We start from the raw sequence: 16,507 nt of genomic DNA on the forward strand, positions 1-16,507 counted from the left end.
TCCACCTGGTACCAAGATGAGGACAATTTTTTCTTTTGTTCAGAAACTAAGATGTGGTTATCTTGACCCTTGTGTAAACCTCTCATTGCAGTATTTTGGAGCCAAGCTATCTCTGCCAATCTAGCTGCCCATGGCAACTTTCATTTTTTTCTGCTTTTCTTTCTTAGAAAAATCAGTTGGGAGGTATTTCCCCTTCATGGAATCTTCTAGTTCTGAAGAGCACACGGATGGTGAGTGACACCTGGAGCTGTGATGGCTCTGTAGCCTATGCAGATCCTTGTCTGGCCTGTGTGTGTTGTTTTGATAGCCTGGGTTCCACAGGAACATAGAGAAGTGGGAAAGGGCAACTGGCTCTCAAAATGAGGAAAAAGAAAATGCTAAAAACCCACTTAATTCTGAAAAATTTATGGTCTTTTAAAGCCCCTGGTCTTTGTTTTGGAGGACCTCACAGATGGGTTGTGTTGTTTGCTGACTTGAAAAAAAAAAAAGAGCTGCCATGGCTTTCATTATCTAGTAAGGACATTACTGTATTTGGTTAAGCCAAATGTCTTTACACATTTGGCTAAATTAGATTTTAAAAAGGAATGTTTATAAAGAACGGAGTGAGGAGAGGTATGTAGGACTTCTATAGGTTCTATCTGCTCTCTGCCTTTCCTCATATTCTCCCCCCTCTGTCTTTCTCCTCTCCATTTTTCTACTCCAGGTAACCCCTATGCTCCCACCACTGGCTACCACATGATATAGTTGGTACCTGAATGGAGAGAGAGGGAGGAGGAGAAGTAGGGTCAGATGATAAGGGAAGCAAAGGACAGGGAAAGACACCAGCACAGACTGCTTTGGGAGAGTAATCTGTGTTGGATAAGTTAATCCCTGCACATACATTTTAGAATGGCAGTTTTGCCTTTCCTCCAACTAGTCCCTCAAATTTAACATGGTTTATCAATACTCATGAACCCCTAGAACTGGTGATTAGTGTATTGTGGTTCAGTGAATGAGTAACACACAGGGATTCTTCATTTGTGGAACTATCTGGCCATTGTAGTTACACAAGCTATATGACGGAGGTCAAGTCTCTTGGTCCTTCTGAGTCTCAGTTTCCTCATCTATTACAGTAGATAGGGATAATGCCAGCTCTGTTCTCCTCACAGAGTTCTGAGAAAGAAATGAAACATGATTTGTGAAACCATAAAGCATGATGCCAGTCAACGATATATAGTAATTTATAATTTTATTTGTATTTTATCTTACAGTAGAATTTATAAACTGAGTGTTCTTAGGTTTCTCCAGCATACAGGTACAGGTGATTTCCCATTTAAACTTGAATTTTGTAGTGGATAAAGCATTTTGCTGGTCATAAGCTTCACTCACTCAAATAGGTATATCATTCCCTGCAAAGTCCACCTCAGATACTTCTGTGGGCCACAATTGGAAACTTACGAGCCCTCACAGATCCAGTCCAGGGCTCCCCTTACCACAGGTCTCTGCTGCTCTCCCCATCAGCCTCTGCCCATCTGAAGAGTAGATAAGATCCTTCCCTAGCAGTCTGGTCCTAAAGCCCTTTGTGGTGGCCCTAAAGTCCAAGATGGCAGTCCTCTTGGCAATGAGAATGTAACGGCTTCCTGGGCTTGCTGTTACATCCAATTAAAGGGGTCCCCCTGTAGTGCGGAGGTGGGGCAGGAGCATGATGTAGTTCACACATCTAGAACTGAGCGGGGGGATGTTGCACTAGACCTGGCCATCCCCTGTCAGTCACTCTCAATCCCATGGCTGAGGCAGGTGTGTCATGCCTGTCTCATTCCTCTCAGAGCACTTTTCCTCAGAGATTCTGCAAAATCCTGCTGGCACGATGGCTTCCTTTGGGTGTATGGCTACATTTGGTCCCCATTTGAAAATATGCTTTGAATTTTTTTTAGGAGATTCCTTATGAACTATATAAATTACCAGATGGATATGAACAGCTTAATGGACAGGAGTTTCTTCTAAAACTAAATGCCAGATATATCTGGATCTTGGTTCCAGGCTAGTTGAAACTGTCTTCTCCCACCCTGTCCACACTTACTGTGAAACCTCCTCCGAATGGCATCATAATGGGCTCTTACAGTTAAACAAAATAACAGATACATTTTAACTAATGCTCTAGGGAAATATATAATATCTTTTATTTTCCTAAAACCCATACGCCCAGGAGTCACTTTATATTTAAGGTGATGAAGGTTTAAAATAGGAAATATGTGAGAGCTTAGTACTCCTTTATGTTGCTGAGGAAGTGAAAAGAAAAAAAAAAAAAGAAGCCAGATTTCTAGTTAATGAATTATGACTAAGTTGGTTCCTTATGAAATAGGATTCATGGGGTTTCAAGCAAATTTTTGTTATTGGCAGAGCTTTTATTTTCATATGTCTTCTAGCATATAACTTCAGCAACACATTAACTGTTCTTTGTTCCTACCATTTACCTCAAAATTGTAAAAAGTTCATTCACTCGATCATATCTTTGTTATTCAATGTTAGCACTATATAAGGTGGTAAACAGATTCTATCCATCAGAAACTTAAAATCTATACCTGAAGAATAATTTATGAATCCAGTCATTCAGCCAGCATATATTTATTGAGTGTTTATTATGTGCTAGGTGCTGGAGTGACACAAATATGAACAAGATGTAGATTCTGCCTTGAGGGGTAGCAGGTGATTTCCTCAAGACACTTTATTAGTGTATCATAACATTCAGGAGTCAGCCAGGAGTTACACTGATCATAAATCGATAACCTCATTTCAGGGCTCAAACACAGAGATGGCAAATAAAGCCCAGGCCTGCCCCGGGCAGTATTGACTGAAGCAACAAATGACTTTTAGTAGCAGCAGGGAATGAATAATTTTGCTATCAAGAGTGAAAGAAACTCCCTCCTTCTCTCCATCCTTTTCACTTAAATAGTATTTGGATTTCTTAAAAATCCATAAAGTTTATATTAAAGCACCATGAGTGCTTTGTTTGACTGAGAGGGGATGGAGAACACATCATCTTGGGGAACACAGTGGTTTCTGAGGGTGCAATTGTCTTTTGCTTGTAGTGGCATAACTGATCATATGGTTTGTCATTTCTCCCTTATTATTTATAAGAATTTCTGGACAACACTGGAAGCTAATATCTCAATGTTATCTTATCAAACTTTTAAGGACTTGGAAGACCCAGGGTAGTTGAGGCAGTTAGCAAAGTCATTAGAAACACAACCTGGGGCCAGTCAGCCTGGATTTCAATCCCAGTTCTGTCATGTACTCAAGGTGTGATCTTGGACAAGTTACTGAAGCTTGGAGTGCCTCAGTTTCCTCATCACTAATCTGGGATGATAATAATAGTATCATCTATTAGGGTTATTGTGGGGATTAAATGATGATGTTAAGTTCTTACTAGTAAAATGCTAGCCCATGGGAAGTGCTGTAAGTATTAACTTTTACTACATCCCAACTCTTAGAATACAAGTTAATCTCGAAGACAATTATTATCCATCTGTTCATTCTACTTTTCCCCCCATAAAGCTACTAGCTAAATTGGAAGTGTGTAGTAGTGAGGCCAGATGATTACATGGGAAGTAAAAGTTATTTCTTAAACATGGGCAAAATTACGAATAATCTATAAGGTAATTAAAATTGTGATTTAGTAATAACAATTTAAGGATATTTATCAATAACAAATCTGGGAATGATATTTAATCAAGAATTAATTTTAATCAAGAATATCTCAGATTTGATATTTATTATTTATTCACTTATATTTATTGTCTGTATGCTTCTGTTTATTTATGTTCATAAATACCTGTTTGCCCTGAAAATAATTTAAGACAGTTTACAAAGATGTACATTATATAACAAGATAACACTAAATTAAAATTAGTAGGAAAATAGATAAAGGGAAAATAAAGGTAGGAACAGAAGGGGACAGACTTTTGTGTATGAAATTGTATCTTGAAGTCCCATGCACTTGCTGTAAGTGCTCTACCAAGTTGGTTCTAAGATGTTTATTGGACCACTTTAAAAAAAGAAATGAAAGCAATAATACAATTCATTAAAATTATTATGTAAAACAAACTGGTTGCTCAGGAAAAGGGTAATCATTACTGATACTTTGATATGAATAATTTCTTTCATGTTGCTTGGTTTTAATATTCATTAGAAACTTGGAATATGGTAATTAATAGATTCATACAGTAACTGTTTACTTAGATCCTACCCCATAAAAACTATTGTGTTAGGTGCTACACAGTACAAAGAGATGTCTAAAACTGCCCCTGCTCTCAAAAAATATGCATCCAGTAGAGAATATAAATAATACATTAATAAACTAACTTCAAGGTAGATAGTAATGATGATAGACACACAGTGTTAAAGAAGCAATTTAAGTCTCATAGCAATCTATGGACTATCCCAAGAGAAGATATTGTACGTAACAAGTACATTTTTTATGCTTTCTAATATATTAACTATGCTAATTTCTTAATGGTGGTTTTTAAATACTTAATGATTCTCAAATGTGGATTTCAAAATCCACAGAGTATAGTAGAATGCATAGCCAACTTAGAACTATTGAAAATAATTGGGGGAAAGACTTGGCATAGATATTAGAGAACTATGGATCATTCTATCCCTTGAAGATGTATACAACTTAGATCATGAACTTATAAGCTTAGTGTCAAGTCTCTCATTAGTCCTTCATCTCAAATTGTCAAAAATTGTTCCTGGAGCTTTTAGGGAGATCAAAGCAAAAATTCACTCTCTTCCTAAAAGTACAGGCATTCATTCTATGTCCCCACTCAACATTATTTGACATTTCTTGTATTATGGGAGTAATACTGGGCATGGAATTACAACAAAAGTGAAATGTGATTGTTTTCCTTCAGGAAAAGAGCTTATTGTTTATGTGGGGAGACAGAAGTATAAACAAATAATAATAGCAACATGACAAGTGCCAATAAACCTATATCCGAAGAGAAAGGACAACCTCTGCCTAGCACTAGAGAGAAAAAGCCACACTGAGCTGCCATTTGAGCTTCTTCTTGAAAAAGATGAGCATTTTGCCAAGTGAAGGTTGTATGATAGGGATGAAATTTATCCCTGGTAGGGGAAGTATTTTCAGAGTACCTTTAAGCCTATCAATTTAATATTTGCTAAGTACTTATCAAGGATTCAATGTGGGGTTAGGTGGGATGGTAATTATGAAGAAATAGAAAACTTGCTATTAGTCTTCAGAATGTCTACTTGTAATGAGTAGATTACATTTTCCACACACTTTTAACAGTGATTAAGAGGTCAGGACTGTAGGTCTTAAATGATGTGCTACAACATAAATTTCAAGGATTAGAGGAGAACATGATTATGCAATTCAGAGGGACCAGGGCAAGTCTCCCAGATGGGGTGAGGCTGAATCTATTCCTTGAAACCTAGAATGGGATTTAGATGGTGGGGGAGAGCATGGTTCAGCTGCCCAGCCATAAACATTTACTGGGTGCGTACCATGTGTCAGGTTCATTAATAAGGAATCAGCATTGGCCTCAAGAGCAAACTGGGATTGAGGATGTGTGATCTGTGAGAAAACGTAGCTAGATCAGTGAGCTGGGGTGGGAGAGAGATTGTGGGAAAGAGTATAGGGGGAATCAAGCTAGAGCAAAAGCACTGTAGCTGGAATAAAGGGTGTTCGGAAAGGCATTGGCTTTCATATTTGGAATTTATGAAAATGGGGAGTCACTGAAGGTTGCTGAGTATGGGAGGAAGCTGGTGAAAGTAGTACGGAAAGAAAATTAATTTTCCACATGGACTGTAATAGCTGAAGGGGATTGTACAGATCCCTTCACTCACCACCCCTCCAGATTCCCTTCCCACTGACATCTTTCAACAGAAGAGTTAATTAAGGCCTAAAGAGGTTATGTGATTTGCTTAAGCCTGAATATAGTAATCTTGCCTCCATGTCAACCTCCTTCTCGCTATCCCAGCAGCATGTGTGTACTCTACAGGCTGGATGGCTGGGGAGTAAAGGGAAGAGGAGCCAGAGTGAGCCCAGCATGCTGGCCTGGGACCACCCAGGCTGAACGGAGGAGGGAAGAAGGCAGGAAGCAGGGCTTGGCTCATCCTGTGTTCCAGCCATAGGATCAGAATGTTCGAGTTTGTAAAAGACCTAAACCTCACCTAGTCCTGCTATTGCTTTATAGAGAGGAGAAAGTTGAGGGCCTAGTGGGGAAGTGTGTCACAAAGGTGACAAATCACAGGCAGAACCAAGGCCCGAGTAAGCCCAGCTGTCTTCCCTCCATGAAGCTCCCTTTCTCCTTCAGATCTTGTGTTTGTGTTGATGGACTCTGTTCTCTGTCCCCAGCTGGTTACCTGCTCATGTACCACACCCCTTGATCCCTCTGTCAGATAAAGACATTGTTGTCTGGGGCTGGGATCCTTGAGCTGCTGACGACTCCGCACTTCTCCCACTCAGTTCCCCTGTGTGTGTGTGTGTGTGTGTGTGTGTGTGTGTGTGTGTGTGTGTGTGTGTATTTAGTGCACTGGGAGAAGAAAGCTAAAGAAGGCATGTAGAAGAATGCTCCAGAGTGAATTTGCATCTCCATCCCCAAAAGAGCCACAGTTCCCTCCATTCTTCTCTCCTTCCCTCCTTCCCAGCAGGAGAACAGTGCCTGTAGGGAATGACAGGAGAGGAGCATTGTTAGAGTGAGAGGCATAAACCGCATGAAAATGCAGACCAGTGAGAAAATGAAAAGGCCCTTCTTCACTCCCTTATCATCTGCTCTGTGCTCCATCTTAGCCTGTTAATGTGTGAGTTCGGGAGGGGGTGGGCAGGGAATGAGGAGCGTCACCTCTCTTGCCCTCCTCACCTCTGGAAGCCATGCTATTTCCAGGAGAGGCAGGTGGGGTCTGTGTGTGTGTCAGGGACTAGCTAACAACTGGGGCTTCTGGGGAAGGTACTTTCCAAATGGCACCGCATGGGAGAACGAGAGCAGCTTCACCAAAGCCCTGCTTATAACTTCAGCAAGGAAGAAGGAATTTCTCCCTGTGGTCCAACTGATAGCCAGTGTCTGAGATGGCTGAAAGAGGAGGGGCCAGCTGGGAAAAGTAAGCACAGAAAATGGAAGATGTTTAGGAAATACAAACACAAGAACATCTGTGGTGTTAAAAGGCAATTAACAACAGGTATTTAGATCTGATAATTTATAAAAGTGACAGGTCCTTGTATTAATAAAATTGTTCTGGGTAGTCTCTCTACTGTCCTCTGGGCATGTGGCTTATATCTTTGACTGTGGCTTCAACAATAAATGGACACTCACATTTTAAACTCAAGGCAACAAATGAGACTTTACAAAACAAGTGGCCTTTAAATAACTAAGAGTAAACTCTATGAAATTATTTCCTAGTATAAATAATTTGTGGTTTGAAAAATTAAATTACCTTGCCCAAACTTTGGTTGTCCTTATAAATAAGTTTTGCACAGTGTGAAATTCCAGAGTGCATACTTAAGGCCATTCTAATATATATTTATTATTAATACACATAACATTTTTTTCTCATTTAAAGGTATAGATGTGTGTTTATATTAAAGAGAGTGAGTATCCTTGAACTCCACTCACATAACTGCACAGCATTTTTTCATTCATTTAAACTGAGTCGGGATTTATCTATATGGCTTATGTGATTATATTTGGGGAAGTCTAAGTAGCAGAAATATTATAACATAGACAATGGTATAAATATATTCAGATCTGCAATTCAGCCCTCATTGCTTTACACATGTAATTAGGTTGTTTCCGTGGTAATGATCTAATTATGGGCTTCTCCTTGGCCTTGTGTAATCACATTTACTGCATTTTGGCAGAGATGTTTTCCTTATTTTGTTGAACTACAACACTTGACAAGATGTTCTCTCTTAAGATGAATAATGATTTTTCTTGGGAGGGAAAAAGAAAAAAAATGAAACACCACCATCAAAGGTGATTTGAGAAGGATTATAGATATTTGACAAATCATGCCAGTATTAAAATATCTGTTACCCTTGAACACATGATCTATTTTTATCGTGTGTGTGTTTGTGTGTGTGTGTGTGTATGTGTGTGAGATTACTAATGTAATTCAGAAGATGTTCTCATTTTAAAAATCATGCATGCTATTTAAATATATTATTTCCACTGGGCCTAGGAACCTGAAGGAAATGTTAGGTCAAGAAAGAGAAAGCTCTGGAGAGGCTGGTAGAAGGAGAACTGGAGACTGTATTCAGTGAGAATATTATATTACAATTGACAAGGCTATTCATGAAAAGGTATTTGATTATGGTTGCCATGGTAGTAGGAAACACCTGAAAAAATCAATTAAGGCTTATTTCGGCAGGCATCCAAATATAACCCTTTATGCACATATGGAAGAAGACAGGAGATGTAAATACTTGTAGGAAAGACAGCTTTATTGTCACGTGGTCCTGTCAGAAAAAAAATCTGGAATATTACAAGAATAAAAATTTAACTCTTTTATGTGTATAAAATGTCACTGTGCTATAAAGCATTTTGTATGAAAATCTTTATAGCAGAAATAATGCATATACAAGGAGCTATAAGCTGCTTACTCTGAGGGTTAGCAAGAAGATTTATGGGCTTCACTGGCTCAATGTCTGGTACCCGTACCCAAGGGCTAGGAATTGAAAGCACTTTTCTGGAACCATTATGGATGTGACTGCAAATCGAAAATTAGTAGAGTTCAGTTCTAAGGACCCAGCACGTTGAAAATGCATTTCTCAGGGAATAGGGTGGGTAGATATGGCATTTTTGTAACCTAATTGATTAAAGGGCATAGATATTCCCAAGCATAGGGCTTGGGAATAAGTAAAGTGATAATAACTGGTTTTCTCTGTATAGCAAACCAACCCTTATAAAATTACCACGTGGTTTGGTTTTAGACTTATGTAGTGTTGTTTTCCTAGGGAGGTGGCATGGTATTAATGAGTTATTTAGTTATCATTTGCAGATAACAGGAATGTTTATTTCCTTCTTTAAATGCATTTATTCACTGAAAAAAGATTTATTTACTAATAATGTACCAGGCACAGTACAAGTTCCTGGGAATAAAGCAGTGAGAATCAGAATCATTGCTACCCTCATGTTATTTCTTATTTTACAGATAAAAGAGGAACGAAAACAGGCTAATCTCAACACCAGACTAAGCAGTATAATGTAGGGAAGCACGGGGTGAGCTGGGAGCATAGAGGATGGGGTCTGTCAGAGGTCTAGCAGTGGGAACAGAGGCCAAAGACAACATGGAATGTGGAGCAGGCATCTTATGGTAGTACAGCTTCACGTACGGGAGTGGGCTGGGAGCCTGTGTTGTATGAGAGGGGATGACGAAAGATCAGGCTGGAGTGCAAACAGGGCCCAGAGCACCAGAGCACTTGTAAATCATGCTGACAAGCTTGGCCCCTGAGCACAATCAGGATCCATTAAAAGGCTTCAGGCAAGGGAACAAACATGGTCTTATTTGCGATACCTGCTGCTGCTTCCTTTAACATCCAGTTTTGAAGCAGTGATTTTAGAAGACTCAATGCAGCGATTTACATTTGGAAATATTTAGAGTGCTAACTGGGAGTTTAATAGCACAGTCTTAGGTGAGCCGCTTTACCTCCCTCGTACCCCAAGTTAGCCTCTACAAAGGCCTTCTTGGCTGTGTTCCTCTAAAATAATGTGGTTTGGTTTTTTGTTTGCTTGCTTGTTTGTTTTTTAGACAGATTTGCTTACGTTGTGAATACACGTGTATGCACGAGTTAATTACCTTTGATTACTCAGAGCTCTCTCCCACCCATAAGCCCGTTGATCTAGAACTCTTTAAACCTTTCTCCCACCATTAGGTCCTGCCTCCCTGTTGGTCAAATGAGGGGAGTGTTGGTACCTGTCCTAGAAGCACGTGGGCTTGCATGAGTCACTGCTTGCGAGAGTGAATGACGGTTTGAAGAAGTGGTCATAAAGCATTTGGAAGCATGGCAGTGAATGGCTTTCATAGTCTCTGCTCTTTTTCGATTATACCAAGGACAGTTTTTTATTCAGTACCATACATAGAGCGTGCAGCAATGTTTTAAGTTCTTTAAGGCCACAGTCAAAATAAACCAGCTCCTGCTCTGTTTGCTGGACGAATCTACCAAACATACAAAGAGGAAAAATAGACTTATTGTGAGTCAGAACTATGCCTTGAAGGGAAAAAGAAGGTCAGAGATCTTTCAGTTGGTTATAGAATGAACTTTCTCTTAAGGGCTTGCTGGGGAACATGGGCCTGGAATTCAGTTTTCTCATAAGGCATAGAATGGAAATATGACAGTATGTTGCATTGAACAATTTTGTTTAGCTGGTTAATTATTGGCATCAACAATGCTAATTTAAAGAACTTGATATGATTAATACTGGCATATAGGTAATGTTTTGTACTGAAGCAAGGTTACTATGCATTCATTCGATGAGTGTTTACTAAGTACCTAACATCTGTCAGGTACCTGGTGTAATCTGATGGAAAAACTCTCAATCAGAAGTTCATTCTAGAGTGCACAGCAATTGTAACTTAGATAATACAATAAGTATGGTGATGAAACATGCTTAAGGGAACACAGATGAGGGTATTGAGTCTAACTTTGCAGTTGGGGCAGAAGGTAATTAGTAGTTGGATGGTTATCTGTGTCTCCAGAATCCTTAATAGTTCAAATCTAATTCTAGTAAAAGTATGGCATATGGAAATCATGAAGTAACCAAGAGAATTCAGGAATTAAGGGAAAATAAAATATTTAGAAGAATTCCTTGCAACTGATCACATTGTTTTGTTCTATAAAAATGAAAGTCAGATGATCTAATTGGACTTAGTCATCTGTTCATTCATTCAACACATGTTGGAGTCTGTGTTTCAGCACTGTTCTTAGTTGGGATTGCAGTACTTTAAGGCTGCAGTCAAAATAAACCAGCTCCTGCTGTTTGGTGGACAGATAAGATGGACAAAGTCTTTCTTGGATGTCATGGAGCTTACTTTACAGGGGATCCGGTGACTTAAGAACTCAACCTGCTCTGTTATGTGCAAAGACAATCTTAAGTTGTCCCAATTAAAATCAGGCCTTTGGGTTTGGACCTTTGAACAGAAAAGAACATTGGTGGAAAACTGGAATCTGAATAAAATCTGTAGTTTAGTAAATACTGTTGTACCAATGTTCATTTGTTTTGATGATGCAAGTGGTGATGCAAGATCAGGGGAAGCTGGGTGAAGGGCCTAAGGGACTCGTTATAGTTTTTTGGCTCTTCTTTGAGTTTAAAATTATATGTAAAAAATAAACCCAAAAAACTAAAGCTAAACAAACCAAAAAAATTGGGTCGTGGCTGTGCTCTTCCTTCTGTTTTCTGTGTGTCCAGTGTCATCTCTGCGCTTCTGCCTCCTCATTCCCACAGAGCATCACCGGGTGAGGAAGAACAGAATGGAGGAAGGTCAGAGCGTTGCTGGGCTCTTATTTTCATGCACTGCCATCCTACTCTATGTTTTCAGATGTCAAAGTCTGTCTTCCTGAGCCCCTGTGTTGCACAGTTATCAGCACCAGTGGCTACTATCATCATCTTGGTCAAGGCTGTGAATTCCAGGGCAGAACAATAGAGAATTTACAGAGATGATCTCTTTTCTGTGCCTCCTGGGACCTGGGTTGGGGGTTTCCATGTTGCTCCTTCTTTTGTGTCTGGATCTAAAGATGCTGGAGTTGAAAAAGTTCTTGAAGATCGTCTGGTCCAGCTCTTGATTTCATAGAGAAGAAAACTGAGGCCTGGCCATGAGAAGGGATTTGTCCAAGATCATGTTCCCTGTTTATGGGAAGACCTGCGGTAGAACCAGCTCTTTGACTTCTAGTGAGGCACTTTCTCAATTCTAGGCTGCATCCTAGAACTTCAAATGGCTGATATTTGGACTAACAAACTTGGTGCCAAAATGTCACGGTGACAGTTCATTCCATTATAAATGGACCATCACCAGGTACAGTGTACAATTTTGGATGCTGGTGGGACGTGGAACACTGGATATAATCTTGTGGGCAGCATGTACACGATTGCCAAGAAATATTGGCTGAATTAGATTATTCACTAAAAAAATATCAAAATATTCCTTCTTCTATGATTGATTTTGCAACCACCTACGTGTCTGGATTGACACCAAAAGTAAAAAGTGCCAAAATAGCACTGTCCTAACAGATTTTGTTACTAAGGGATTTAAATATAGCTTCAGTGTCCAGGTTTTCTTTTTAATGGTGCATTAGTTGAGTTCCACGTATCTGTGAATGTCATGTGAATTAGGTACTGACAAGTCATACCAATTCTTTTTTTAATTTTTTTTAAAGATTTTATTGGGGAAGGGGAACTTTATTGGGGAACAGTGTGTACTTCCAGGACTTTTTCTAAGTCAAGTTGTTGTCCTTTCAATCCTAGTTGTGGAGAGCACAGCTCAGCTCCAGTTGCTGTTGTTAGTTGCAGGGGACGCAGCCCACCATCCCTTGCAGGAGTCAAACCTGCAACCTTGTGGTTGAATAGATGCGCTGCAAGTGAGACATCTCAGAGCTGAGCGGCAGCTCAACTCAAGGTGCCGTGTTCAATCTTAGTTGCAGGGGGCGGAGCCCACCATCCGTTGTGGGAGTTGAGTAGTCGAACCAGCAACCTTGTGGTTGAGAGCCCACTGGCCAATGTGGGAGTCAAAACGGCAGCCTTCGGGGCAGCCTTCGGCGTTAGGATCATGGAGCTCTAATCGCCTGAGCCACCAGGCTGGCCCCAATTCTTGTTGACCAATTCTTGCTCAACAAAGACTATGTGTCAAAGAGAATGGTTGCAAATTAAAGCTGACACTCAGCAGCTATGACTATAGCCAGCACCTAAACCCAGTTTGTTTCTTTGTGTTCAGCTAAGCTCAGTGATGGGATCAATAATTCCAGATAATTACCACTAGAATTGTAGTAGAAAAGTTAAGTGTGTTTCTTTCTTGGTCCATGTAATTTCCTCTCAGATATCATGGCTGTTGGCTCAGTCTAACTATAATCCATATTTCCAATTCAGTGACTGCCACCTTTGGCAGTGTGGCTCAGCCCTGCATCCTCCTGCTGACCCCAGCTCCTGCCTGTCGGAATACTGCTGGGGTCATAACTGCCTGCAGAATGTGCCCTCAGTCCTCAGTGGCTGCTCTGCAGACTGTCATTTTTTCCAGTAGCTGAGGTCCTTGAGTAAGCACTTGGCTATTATGTACATTTTGTCTTGGATCAAATCAAGGAATGATTGGAAACCTCCAAATCACTCTCTGGTGGGGTGCATTCCACCGGTCTTCTTTCCTCAAATAGTTCCCCAACCTTTAGCCTCTTTTCCCTCTTCCCTTCCATTTCCCTCTCCTACCCTTTCTCCTGTATTCTTCTCCTCCCTGTCCCCCTTTTCTTTCCTGCAGAAATCTCCATAGCACCTTGTTGTGCCTGGAAGAGAGTTAGGTCCTGGGGAGGCAAAGATGAATAGGATGAACTCTGCTTCTCCTGTGTGTACCCCTCTGGTTCCTCGGAGTCTGTCCCTGCCAACTGTGTGAGGGTCCCGCCCCCGCCCCGCCCCCACTCCCAGCTCCTCTGTCTCTTCACACTGCAAACCTTCTTTTGCAGCAGGCGGTCTCTAAGGTAACATACTGATGAGGAATAACTGTCAAACAGCATGAAGATATTTAATGATGGTTTAAAAAGAGCCTGGGAATAAAGTCGTATGAGAAATTTGTTACATATTTAATTTAGGAAAGATTGTTACAGTATCAGGGGAGGAAAGGAAGAAAATATATTGCTCCCCATAAAAATGCAGTAAAAGATAAAGCACAAACAACCCCTCTGTTATGTTGAAATATTGTCATTCTGTGATTAAATGGAGGCAGCAAGGTGGTTTCTGTTTGGCACTAGTGCCAGGGAGGTGTGGGGGAGGGAAAAAGGCATCAAAGCTGTAGGTTGGGATCTCTTCTAGAGCTCTGAGGAAATTAAAATGCAAACAAAGCACAGTGGTGCAGGGATTTGGAGGGTCTTCAGAGGAGTCCTGGTACTTGGTGAGACAGATGGGCCATGAAATGAACTTACATTTCGGGCCATTTGACACCTCTCTGTTTTCCTCATCTTGACAGTAATAATAAAAAGCAAGGTCATATCTTTTTTTTTTTTTTTTTTTTTTTCCAGTGTACAAGAACTAGTATTATGTCTTTTCCATCCTGGGAATCTAAGAAAAGAACTATCTTGCAAATGAGTCAGCCTGGAGCGTCCAGATAGCTCAGTCAATTTTTGGCTCTGTGCTTTAGCACATTCCATTAATAGGGTGGATTGAGCTTGTGTGTAAGGCTTCAGAAAGTGGCAGGCATTTCCTAGTCCATCACTCATTTTAGCTACTGAATCTGGGATCAATAAATATTCCATTACTGCATTATTTATGGCCAACTATAAACAATTTCCATCATTAAATCTTTGCCTTTTAGTTGTCCCTCATTAGCGAGGGATCAATTTTAGATCCCAGTCTGGGTCATGCCCAGAATTAAAGAAAAGCAATATATGAGAATGTTTATTCATATGCATATTTATATTTGACATTAAAATAGGTACATAATAAATATTTTCATGGTGTTTCAGTTCTAAAAGTCACCTCGAGCTTCATTTCAGATATTGTGTGTGACGTAGAAAAAGCATCGGACAGCATCTAGATGAGTTTGGGTTCTTATCATATATCTCCATATCTCTAATAACTGGTTTTGTGGCCTGTCTAGTAAGTGTTGTGCCCTAGTTTCTTTATTTGTAAAGTAATTGGATTGGAATGGGTGATGTCTGAGTTTCTCTATAGGTCCTACGTTCAGTGAATGGAAGAAGATTGTAGAAAGGGGAGCTAGATGACATGTTTGCACAGGATTTGCTGATGTTCAGAATTTATATTAGAACAGAGATAATGAAGGTCATTGCACTATGTCTGAGTGCCCTGCCATTGGTTGTGACCGGCTCTTTCCTAACATAGGGAGCAAGTCTACCTATGTGTAACTGGAGAACCACATTTAGTCTCGCAGCAAGGGAAGCCTTCCTAGAGGAAGGGATTTTTAAGCTGAGACATGAAATATAGGTAGCGATTATTCAATGAAGAATATACAAGAAAATGTTGAGTGAAAGACGAAGGCACAGAGGTAGTGAGGGTATAAATTGGAAAATGAAGAGTTGATGTCTTGAGCAAAGTTAACACGGATTAGCAAACATATCTCTATGCCTATTTCTTCAAAACTCATTACTAAAGGACTGGGGAAAAAAAAAAGAAAAAGAAAAAAAGAAAGAACGAATTTCCTGTCTTTTCTCTTGAAACTTGCTCCCTGCCCTCTATTTGACCTTACCATTTAGATCAGTGAGTAACTCACAGAATCTTTCATTTACTCAGGCCAGCAAACTTGGAGTGGCTCTTATCTCTTCCTTCTCCATCTCATTGCACTCCAGTTTCTGAATCCCATTCCTTTTTTCTGTGCAATGTCATTGACTTCTACTTCCTTTCCTTTCTTCTTGCTCCCACCCTTCTTTAGGCCCTCACGCCTCTACAACTGATCTATCACAATGAAATCTGAGCTACTTCCTTAGCCATAGAGCCCCATTCCCCACCCAGTTTAAGATGTGCCTTCCCAAAACACTTCCTCACACAGACTGACCTTTTCAATTGGTGTCTGTGGCCTCCTGTCACCTGAAGAACAAAGGGTCAACAACCTCTTACTCTTCCACCAATGACCCTAAACCACCACGAGAACTTATGTCCCCTAATGACACACAGTTCTTCAGCCTGGCCACACCAGATGATCTGGTATCATGAATGAGTATTCTGAAAGGAAAAAACAGTGTAGCCAAACCATTCATTTGGGAGAATGACCTGATTCTTCCACCCAGTACCCTAATCTGATAGTGATTTGCTTTTCTGTGTATTCCTTTTGCTTGTATGCAAATTTTCATCACACTATAACAGGCATTTGAATTCTGCGTATTATGCCCTCTGGTGGGTTGTATTTTACATGATGGCTGCAACATTAGATCTCATGATCATGTTTTCCTTTCAATGTGACATTGACACTTCTATTGAGAGAAAGAGACGATGTTCACTCCCCTTGAATCTGAGAAGGTCTGTGACTATAAGCAAAGTGATGCTGTGACCTCTAATGCTACGTCATAAAAAGTGATATGGCTTCTGCGTATATTTCTTGGGGTGCTTGCCCTTGGAATCCTGGTACCGTGCCACGAGGAAGCAGGGAACACACATGGAGAGGCCACATGTAGATGTTCTGTTCAAGAGCCCTAGGTGAGCTTCTACTGTGGACTCACCAGACTGATGAAGGAGGAAGCCTTTGAAATGATTCTTATACCAGCTATTGACTGACTGCAGCCACCTAAGAGAAAGAACTTCCTGGCTGAATCCAGTCAACCCCAGAACTGTGAAGACTAATGAAAAAGTGGTTGTCGTTTTAAGCC

The 16,507-nt window shown here is 40.3% G+C and overlaps 1 long non-coding RNA gene across 5 annotated transcripts in view; it reads left to right on the forward strand.

Moving 5' to 3' along the window:
* The window catches only part of LOC141570624 (uncharacterized), a 757,454-nt gene that overhangs the window by 511,423 nt on the left and 229,524 nt on the right, over positions 1-16,507 (forward strand). For all 5 annotated transcript variants that reach the window (XR_012494838.2, XR_012494842.2, XR_012494844.2 and 2 more), the window contains one exon: positions 168-230. This is a non-coding gene — a long non-coding RNA (uncharacterized LOC141570624). The remainder of the gene's footprint in view (positions 1-167; positions 231-16,507) is intronic.

The sequence above is a fragment of the Rhinolophus sinicus genome, chromosome 17 (genome assembly GCF_057876585.1).
Source record: "Rhinolophus sinicus isolate RSI-liver-muscle chromosome 17, RSI-T2T, whole genome shotgun sequence".
In the NCBI taxonomy this organism is placed as follows: domain Eukaryota; kingdom Metazoa; phylum Chordata; class Mammalia; order Chiroptera; family Rhinolophidae; genus Rhinolophus; species Rhinolophus sinicus.